Genomic DNA, 9,086 nt, shown 5'->3' on the forward strand with positions numbered 1-9,086 from the left:
CTCTATATGAATGCCTCCGGCGGTGTACCGGGATGGGCAATGAATCAAGAGTGACATGTATGAAATAATATGCATGGTGGCTTTACCACAAATACGATGTCAACTACATGATCATGCAAGGAAATATGACAATGATGAACGTGTCATGATAAACGGAATGGTGGAAAGTTGCATGGCAATATATCTCGGAATGGCTATGGAAATGCCATAATAGGTAGGTATGGTGGCTGTTTTGAGGAAGATATAAGGAGGCTTATGTGTGATAGAGCGTATCGTATCACGGGGTTTGGATGCACCGGCGAAGTTTGCACCAACTCTCAAGGTGAGAAAGGGCAATGCACGGTACCGAAGAGGCTAGCAATGATGGAAGGGTGAGAGTGCGTATAATCCATGGACTCAACATTAGTCATAAAGAACTCACATACTTATTGCAAAAATCTACAAGTCATCAAAAACCAAGCACTACGCGCATGCTCCTAGGGGGATAGATTGGTAGGAAAAGACCATCGCTCGTCCCCAACCGCCACTCATAAGGAGGACAATCAAAGAACACCTCATGTTTCAAATTTGTAACACAACGTTTACCATACATGCATGCTACGGGATTTGCAAACTTCAACACAAGTATTTCTCAAATTCACAACTACTCAACTAGCACAACTTTAATATCACTACCTCCATATCTCAAAACAATCATCAAGCATCAAACTTCTCTTAGTATTCAACACACTCATAAGAAAGTTTTTACTGATCTTGAATACCTAGCATATTAGGACTAATTTCACAATTAAAGCAAATTACCATGATGTTTTGTAGGACTCTCAAAATAATATAAGTGAAGCATGAGAGAACAATAATTTCTATAAAACAAATCCACCACCGTGCTCTAAAAGATATAAGTGAAGCACTAGAGCAAAAACTATATAGCTCAAAAGATATAAGTGAAGCACATAGAGTATTCTAATAAATTCCGAATCATGTGTGTCTCTCTCAAAAGGTGTGTACAGCAAGGATGATTGTGGTAAACTAAAAATCAAAGACTCAAATCATACAAGACGCTCCAAGCAAAACACATATCATGTGGTGAATAAAAATATAGCTCCAAGTAAAGTTACCGATGGACGAAGACGAAAGAGGGGATGCCTTCCGGGGCATCCCCAAGCTTTGGCTTTTTGGTGTCCTTAGATTACCTTGGGGTGCCATGGGCATCCCCAAGCTTAGGCTCTTGCCACTCCTTGTTCCATAATCCATTAAATCTTTACCCAAAACTTGAAAACTTCACAACACAAAACTTAAAGAAAATCTCACGAGCTCCGTTAGCGAAAGAAAACAAAACACCACTTCAAGGTACTGTAATGAACTCATTCTTTATTTGTATTGGTGTTAAACCTACTGTATTCCAACTTCTCTATGGTTTATAAACTATTTTACTAGCCATAGATTCATCAAAATAAACAAACAACACACGAAAAACAGAATCTGTCAAAAACAGAACAGTCTGTAGTAATCTGTAACTAATGCAAACTTCTGGAACTCTAAAACTTCTATCAAAATAGGACGACCTAAATAATTTTTTTATTGATCTGCTGCAATTGGAATCAGTATTTTATCACGTTCTGGTGATTTTTAACAATTGTTTTCGTGAACAGAAAGTTTCTGGAATTTTCTGCAAGATCAAATAACTATCATCCAAGAAGTTCCTATAGGTTTAACTTGGCACAAACACTAATTGAAACACAAAAACAAATCTAACCAGAGGCTAGATCAAATATTTATTCCTAAACAGAACCAAAAAACTAAAAACTAAAAATAAAATTGGGTTGCCTCCCAACAAGCGCTATCGTTTAACGCCCCTAGCTAGGCATGCAAGGATAGATCTAGGTATTGCCATCTTTGGTAGGCAATCCATAAGTGGCTCTCATAAGAGATTCATAAGATAATTTAATTTTCTTTCTAGGGAAGTGTTCTATGCCTTTCCTTAACGGAAATTGGAATCTAATATTCCCTTCCTTCATATCAATAATTGCACCAATCATTCTAAGGAAAGGTCTACCAGGAATAATAGGACATGAAGGATTACAATCTATATCAAGAACAATAAAATCTACGGGCACGTAGTTCCTATTTGCAACAATAAGAACATCATTAATTCTTCCCATAGGTTTCTTAATAGTGAAATCCGCAAGGTGTAAGTTTAAAGAGCAATCATCAAATTCGCGGAAACCTAACAAATCACACAAAGTTTTTGGAATCGTGGAAACACTAGCACCCAAATCACACAAAGCATAGCATTCATGATCTTTAATTTTAATTTTAATAGTAGGTTCCCACTCATCATAAAGTTTCTAGGGATAGAAACTTCCAACTCAAGGTTTTCTTCATAAGATTGCATTAAAGCATCAACGATATGTTTAGTACAAGCTTTATTTTGATTATAAGCATGAGGAGAATTTAGCACGGATTGCAACAAGGAAATACAATCTATAAAAGAGCAATTATCATAATTAAATTTCTTGAAATCCAAAATAGTGGGTTCATTGATATCTAAAGTTTTGACCTCTTCAATCCCACCTTTACCAAATTTTGCATCAAGATCTAAAAACTCCGAATTTTTGGGACGCCTTCTAACTAAAGTTGACTCATCTCCAGTCCCATCATTATCAAGATTCATATTGCAAAACAAGGATATAATAGGGGACACATCAGTAACTTTTAGATCTTCATCTTTATTCTCGTAAAAATTAGAAGAACACGCTTTCACAAAGCAATCTTTCTTAGCACGCATCCTAGCGGTTCTTTCTTTGCACTCATCAATGGAAATTCTCATGGCTTTGAGAGACTCATTGATATCATGCTTAGGTGGAATAGATCTAAGTTTCAAAAAATCAACATCAAGAGAAATTCTATCCACGTTCCTAGCCAATTCGTCAACTTTAAGCAATTTTTCTTCAAGCAAAGCATTGAAATTCTTTTGAGAAATCATAAATTCTTTAACACTAGTCTCAAATTCAGAGGGCATCTTATTAAAATTTCCATAAGAGTTGTTGTAGGAATTACCATAATTATTAGAGGAATTACTAGGGAACCGCCTAGGATTAAAGTTTCCTCTATACGCGTTGTTACCAAAATTATTCCTACCAACAAAATTCACATCCATAGATTCATTATTATTCTCAATCAAGGAAGACAACGACATATCATTAGGATCAGAAGAAACACTCTTATTAGCAAATAATTTCATAAGTTCATCCATCTTTCCACTCAAACCATTAATTTTTTCTATCGCATGCACCTTTTTACTGGTAGATCTTTCGGTGTGCCATTAAGAATAATTAACCATAACATTATCTAGGAGTTTAGTAGCTTCTCCTAAAGTGATTTCCATAAAAGTGCCTCCCGCGGCCGAATCTAAAAGATTTCTAGAAGCAAAATTCAATCCGGCATAAAAATTTTGTATAATCATCCACAAATTCAAATCATGAGTAGGGCAATTACGTATCATTAATTTCATTCTCTCCCAAGCTTCTGCAACATGTTCATGATCAAGTTGCTTAAAATTCATAATATCATTTCTAAGAGAGATGATATTAGCGGGAGGAAAAATACTTAGAGATAAAAGCATCTTTGCACTTATTTCAAAAATCAATACTATTTTTAGGCAAAGACGAAAACCAAGTTTTAGCACGATCTCTAAGCGAAAACGGAAATAGTTTCAACTTAACAATATCATTGTCCACATCCTTCTTATTTTGCATATCACACAAATCAATAAAGCTATTTAGATGGGTAGCGGCATCTTCACTAGGAAGGCCGGGGAATTGATCTTTCATGACAAGATTCAGCAAAGCAGCATTAATTTCACAAGATTCAACATCGGTAAGAGGAGCAATCGGAGTGCTAAGAAAATCATTGTTGTTGGTATTGGTAAAGTCACACAATTTAGTGTTATCTTGAGCCATCGTGACAAGCAAGCGATCCAACACACGAGCAAACAAGAAGCGAGCGAAAAAAAGGCGAATGAAAAAGAGAGGGCGAATAAAACGGCAAGAGTGAAGTTGGGGAGAGGAAAACGAGAGGCAAATGGCAAATAATGTAATGCGAGGGATAAGAGTTTGTGATGGGTACTTGGTATGTCTTGACTTGTGCGTAGACTCCCCGGCAACGGCGCCAGAAATGGCTAGTTGCTGGGAGTCAAATCTTGACTTGACTTGGCGTAAGCCTCCCCGGCAACGGCGCCAGAAATCCTTCTTGCTACCTCTTGAGCACTGCGTTGGTTTTCCCTTGAAGAGGAAAGGGTGATGCAGTAAAGTAGCATAAGTATTTCCCTCAGTTTTTGAGAACCAAGGTATCAATCCAGTAGGAGACCACGCTCGAGTCCCACGCACCTACACAAACAAATAAGAACCTCGCAACCAACGCGATAAAGGGGTTGTCAATCCCTTCATGGTCACTTACGAGAGTGAGATCTGATAGATATGATAAGATAATATTTTTGGTATTTTTATGATAAAGAGAAATAAAGATGCAAAGTAAAATAAACGGCAATAGAAATAGCTAAGTGTTGGAAGATTAATATGATGGAAAATAGACCTGAGGGCCATAGGTTTCACTAGTGGCTTCTCTCAAGATAGCATAAGTATTACGGTGGGTAAACGAATTACTGTCGAGCAATTGATAGAATTGAACATAGTTATGAGAATATCTAGGTATGATCATGTATATAGGCATCACGTCCGTGACAAGTAGACCAAAACGATTCTGCATCTACTACTATTACTCCACACATCGACCGCTATCCAGCATGCATCTAGAGTATTAAGTTCATAAGAACAGAGTAACGCTTTAAGCAAGATGACATGATGTAGAGGGATAAACTCATGCAATATGATATAAACCCCATCTTTTTATCCTCGATGGCAACAATACAATACGTGTCGTTTCCCCTACTGTCACTGGGATCGAGCACTGCAAGATTGAACCCAAAGCTAAGCACTTCTCCCATTGCAAGAAAGATCAATCTAGTAGGCCAAACCAAACTGATAATTCGAAGAGACTTGCAAAGATAACCAATCATACATAAAAGAATTCAGAGGAGATTCAAATATTGTTCATAGATAATCTTGATCATAAACCCACAATTCATCGGATCTCGACAAACACACCGCAAAAAAAGAGTACATCAAATAGATCTCCAAGAGAATCGAGGAGAACTTTGTATTGAGATCCAAAGAGAGAGAAGAAGCCATCTAGCTAATAACTATGGACCCGAAGGTCTGAGGTAAACTACTCACACATCATCGGAGAGGCCATGGTGTTGATGTAGAAGCCCTCCGTGATCAATGCCCCCTCCGGCAGGACGCCGAAAAAGGCCCCAAGATGGGATCTCAAGGGTACAAAAGGTTGCGGCGGTGGAATTAGGTTTTCGTGGGTGCTTCTGATGGTTTGGGGGTATGTATGTATATATAGGAGGAGGAAGTAGGTCGGTGGAGCCACGAGGGGCCCACGAGGGTGGAGGGCGCGCCCTGGGGGGTAAGGCACGCCCCCTACCTCGTGGCTTCCTTGTCTGTTGCTTGACGTCCACTCCAAGTCCTCTGGATCACGTTTGTTCCGAAAATCACGTTCCCGAAGGTTTCATTCTGTTTGGACTCCGTTTTATATTCTTTTTCTGCGAAACACTGAATTAGGCAAAAAACAACAATTTGGGCTGGGCCTCCGGTTAATAGGTTAGTCCCAAAAATAATATAAAAGTGTATAATAAAGCCCATTAATCATCCAAAACAGAATATAATATAGCACGGAACAATCAAAAATTATAGATATGTTGGAGACGTATCAGTCGTCCTTGACGCCCGTCGACCAAAGTGACAATTGTGTTGGATTCACTGATTGCTCACATGATGGGTGGATGTGTTGCTGGATCCGAGTGGCACCGCAATGGCATCCATAGTCAGCACGACGTAGACAAGGCCGCTCGGTTGCCTGCAATCCCGCTTCAGGTAGCAAAAGCTGGGCTGCGGGAGATATCAGAGGCCGGAGCTGCCAGGCCTAGGGGAGGATGTCGGCGTTGGATCGTCGGACACTGGGTGGGGCAAATTAGACTCACGGCGGCGGGACGCCATAGGCGGCGGCGAGTTGACCTTTGTAGCCTTGACCATCATCCAGTAAGATAGACGGGGATCTCGATCGAGGAGAGTTTGTCTCTTGGACAGGCTCCACCTGCTCTTTCTGGAAGCAGCCTAGCGGCGATATGGTCACTCGGCGGGATTTTTATGGAGGAACAGGCGTACCGGAGAGAGATGGGAAGATACACATTGTTGGACAGGAGTTATTTTTTGCGGGCAAACTTGAGGAGATGGGACTCCACCGCTTGCCATTGGCTTGGTATTATTGACGGACCATGGGTGGCTCTGGAAGCGGACCAAAAGAGGAGTCAAATCACTGGAATAAAAAGTATATTTGAAATTTATGACGTGACTGGCCTACTGAGATGGAGTGAGGTGAATGGCTGCATGTTGGTTAGTAATGTGGATAGCTTGCATGCCAAAAAAAAGTTAGTAGAGATGAACTCTTTATGTATAGATTATACTGTACTAGCAAAAATGCCCGTGCGTTGCTACGGGAGACACAATTGATGTGTATTTAAATTTAGTTAGAATTAGATGAGCAAAACACAATGATAGTTCATGCGAAATTTAATGCGCACCAAAATTTTAGACCCACACAATAGGAAGTTATATACGGATTCCAAATGAACTTAAATTTTCTATATAGAGCTATGATTCATCGTCATATTCTAGGTTAAAATAGAACTGGTTATCTTCTCCCGACTTGAAATATATTCCATGATGGTTGTAGATGTGATGTTCGCATGTGCTCGGTGGCTGGTGAGCACCAATTGTCAGCGATCCGTGCCGCTGTCACACAATATTAACAAAATAAAAAAGTGGAAATACTGGCATTTTACACAAACAATTCTAGAAAACAAAAATAGTAGGTACCAAGCTGTAGAGGTCCTAAAACATGGTTTCAATCTATACCAATATAAAAGACCCAAACGGGCAGATCCAAACCATCTCGACCGTCAAATCATGTTATCTAGCAGTTTAAATCGCTCCAATGTTGAGCACCAAACACGTTTAACGCTCTAATTACCCACCACTGCCATTGGTTATAAATACGTTTTGACTCAACGCTATCCCATGAAATCTGCCATGTAATTAATATCGTACCATTCCCGCGAAAAAAGTAATTGATATCTTACCAAATACCAACGTGCAACACATATATCTTACCTAATATAACGTGCAACTAATATCCTACCTAATATAAACGTGCATTGCACGTACATTATTACTAGTTGTAATAAGGAGAAGAGCGTACTGCCTTATCTCTGTAAATATCATTAATATTACTCATAATTCCTACATTATCTCCGTAAATATCATTAATATTACTCATAATTCCCCTTTTATCCCTCCAGAAAGAGGAAAGTATCTCTCTTCTGATTTCATGTATCTCTCCTTGTATTAAAAGAAGGAAACTATCTCTCTCTCGATTGCATGTATCTCTTACTTTCCTGGACTTACTGATTTACTTGCCACTAACCAACAAATTTGCCAAGGGTACTTTTGTCCTAACACCTCTATAATTGTGTGCCTTGATCACCGTGCCCAAAAAATACACCTTACACAAAGGAACGGAGGGAGTAATAAAAAGCATAAATAATGAGATGACACGGTTGATTGACATATTAATACATTTTATGGAAGACTTTAATTGACTCGGTAGCATGTGATTTGCTTTTATTATTGGGCCTTTAGAGACCCATAGGAAAAAATGTTGTTAGCGTCGATACAAACGGCCATCGTTGCAACTAGAGAAACAAAAAATTGTACATTTCTAGAGACACATTGTTGTTGCTAAATCTTCTTTTCCCCACCATTGTCAATGGTGGTCAAGTTTGTCCGGATCACACGATCCTCCTCAACCATCTTCAAATATTCAGCCCATAATCAAATCATTCCTTTCCGAATCATACAGTCAACCGTCTTCAAATATTCAGCCCACAATCAGATCCGTCCTTTTAATTATTAGCCTCACATAATCCATTTTTACCTTATTAATTTGCTGCTTTCTAAATACTATTGGAATCTTAGAATCAACATGCTGTGAAGAAAGAGCAGAATAGCAGACAGAGAGACAGGGGACAGAAAAAATAACTCAAATAGCGGATCAACATGATGCTACTTGATCAATACCAAACCAAGATGCGTAACCATGACAGCTGGTGCTGAACTCAGATACACACACTAAATGTTTTGATATGCCAAAATAAACGCATTAAAATCTTTTTAATTATCCCAACTATTTTTCAGAGATTGCTCTGCCGTTGCTAATTATGATGTTGTGCTATACTGTTATTTCATATAGAGGGAGGTCAGGGAGGAGAGCAGCAGCCCGCTGTTGTGATTTTGTTCATGCTGCTGCCTGGTTACTACCACACATCTATACAAAGAACACATAGCACATAAGGCTGCTACCTGCTGCTTTCAAGGGGATACATACCTCTGTTGTAGCCGCCGCGGGCGACATTGGATGGCTCGACAGATGTTTTTGCTCCTCCGGCAAACTCGGCGGCGACATTGGACGTGACCCCGAGCATCTGCTTCGACCAGGGAGACAGTTGATTTTGCACCGTTGCCATACTCTGGAACAGCCATGGCCCCATGGAAAGATATAGAGGAATTTGCACCGTGGCCATGCTCTTGTGGTCAGGCCACAACCGTCCCTTCATCTTCAGGGCCACCGTCACCCTCGCGTTCCCTGTCCATCAGGCCGCACCCCACAAGCTTCTTTTCCATGTCCTTTGTCACCATCCCAGCAGAAGCTAACCCACAGCCGGGTGCATCAGCCGGATCAGATGCGTGTACGACGGCTCTGTCCATCGGAGTGGTGGCTTGTTTGCCTGTGACGGTCCAACCTCTGCACCAACACTCCCCCTTGGCCTCTCTCTCGGTCTGATCTCTCGCTGCGGGAGCCAAGCGGAAGGGTCCGACGGCACCATGGTAGAAGGGGCGGGGGGATCC

This window comes from Aegilops tauschii, chromosome 5 (assembly GCF_002575655.3).
Source record: "Aegilops tauschii subsp. strangulata cultivar AL8/78 chromosome 5, Aet v6.0, whole genome shotgun sequence".
In the NCBI taxonomy this organism is placed as follows: domain Eukaryota; kingdom Viridiplantae; phylum Streptophyta; class Magnoliopsida; order Poales; family Poaceae; genus Aegilops; species Aegilops tauschii.